Source organism: Ovis aries, chromosome 13 (assembly GCF_016772045.2).
Source record: "Ovis aries strain OAR_USU_Benz2616 breed Rambouillet chromosome 13, ARS-UI_Ramb_v3.0, whole genome shotgun sequence".
In the NCBI taxonomy this organism is placed as follows: Eukaryota; Metazoa; Chordata; class Mammalia; order Artiodactyla; family Bovidae; genus Ovis; species Ovis aries.
The window spans coordinates 52,636,688-52,638,939 of NC_056066.1; positions in this window are offsets into that span (position 1 = coordinate 52,636,688).

Consider the following 2,252-nt stretch of genomic DNA (forward strand, 5'->3'; position numbering starts at 1 on the left):
TCTTCAATTTAAGTCTGAATTTGGCAATAAGGAGTTCATGATTTGAGCCGCAGTCAGCTCCTGGTCTTGTTTTTGCTAACTGTATAGAGCTTCTCCATCTTTGGCTGCAAAGAACAGAATCAATCTGATTTCAGTGTTGACCATCTGGTGATGTCCATATGTAGAGTCTTCTCTTGTGTTGTTGGAAGAGGGTGTTTGCTATGACCAGTGCATTTTCTTGGCAAAACTCTATTAGCCTTTGCCTTGCTTCATTCCGTATTCCAAGGCCAAATTTCCCTGTTACTCAAGGTGTTTCTTGACTTCCTACTTTTACATTCCAGTCCCCTATAATGAAAAGGACATCTTTTTTGGGTGTTAGTTCTAAAAGGTCTTGTAGGTCTTCATAGAACCGTCCAACTACAGCTTCTTCAGCATTACTAGTTGGGGCATAGACTTGGATTACTGTGATATTGAATGGTTTGCCTTGGAAATGAACAGAGATCATTCTGTCATTTTTGAGATTGCATCCAAGTACTGCATTTCAGACTCTTTTGTTGACCATGATGGCTATTCCATTTCTTCTGAGGGATTCCTGCTCACAGTAGTAGATATAATGGTCATCTGAGTTAAATTCACCCATTCCAGTCCATTTTAGTTCGCTGATTCCTAGAATGTCGACATTCACTCTTGCCATCTCCTGTTTGACCACTTCCAATTTGCCTTGATTCATGGACCTGACATTCCAGGTTCCTATGCAATATTGCTCTTGACAGCATTGGACCTTGCTTCTATCACCAGTCACATCCACAGCTGGGTATTGTTTTTGCTTTGGCTCCATCCCTTCATTCTTTCTGGAGTTATTTCTCCACTGATCTCCAGTAGCATATTGGGCACCTAATGACCTGGGGAGTTCCTCTTTCGGTATCCTATCGTTTTGCCTTTTCATACTGTTCATGGCGTTCTCAAGGCAAGAATACTGAAGTGGTTTGCCATTCCCTTCTCCAGTGGACCACATTCTGTCAGACCTCTCCACCATGACCTGTCCGTCTTGGGTGGCCCCATGGGCATGGCTTAGTTTCACTGAGTTAAACAAGGCTGTGGTTCTAGTGTGATTAGAATGACTAGTTTTCTGTGATTATGGTTTCAGTGTGTCTGCCCTCTGATGCCCTCTTGCAACACCTACCGTCTTACTTGGGTTTCTCTTACCTTGGACATGGGGTATCTCTTCACGGCTGCTCCAGCAAAGTGTAGCTGCTCCTCCTTACCTTGGAGCGAGGGGTACGCTAGTAAAGTAATGCTCAAAATTCTCCAAGCCAAGCTTCAGCAATATGTGAACCATGAACTTGCAGATGTTCAAGCTGGTTTTAGAAAAGGCAGAGGGACCAGAGATCAAATTGCCAACATCTGCTGGATCATTGAAAAAGCAAGAGAGTTCCAGAAAAACATCTATTTCTGCTTTATTGACTATGCCAAAGCCTTTGACTGTGTGGATCACAGTAAACTGTGGAAAATTCTAAAAGAGATGGGAATACCAGACCACCTAATCTGCCTCTTGAGAAATCTATATGCAGGTCAGGAAGCAACAGTTAGAACTGGACATGGAACAACAGACTGGTTCCAAATAGGAAAAGGAGTATGTCAAGGCTGTATATTGTCACCCTGCTTATTTAACTTATATGCAGAGTACATCATGAGAAACGCTGGGCTGGAAGAAGCACAAGCTGGAATCAAGATTGCCGGAAGAAATATCAATAACCTCAGATATGCAGATGACACCACCCTTATGGCAGAAAGTGAAGAGGAACTAAAAAGCCTCTTGATGAAAGTGGAAGTGGAGAGTGAAAAAGTTGGCTTAAAGTTCAACATTCAGAAAACGAAGATCATGGCATCTGGTCCCATCACTTCATGGGAAATAGATGGGGAAACAGTGTCAAACTTTATTTTGGGGGCTCCAAAATCACTGCAGATATTGACCGCAGCCATGAAATTAAAAGACGCTTACTCCTTGGAAGAAAAGTTATGACCAACCTAGATAGCTTATTGAAAAGCAGAGACATTATTTTGCCAACAAAGGTCCGTCTAGTCAAGGCTATGGTTTTTCCTGTGGTCATGTATGGATGTGAGAGTTGGACTGTGAAGAAGGCTGAGCGCTGAAGAATCAATGCTTTTGAACTGTGGTGTTGGAGAAGACTCTTGAGAGTCCCTTGGACTGCAAGGAGATCCAACCAGACCATTCTGAAGGAGATCAGCCCTGGGATTTCTTTGGAAGGAAT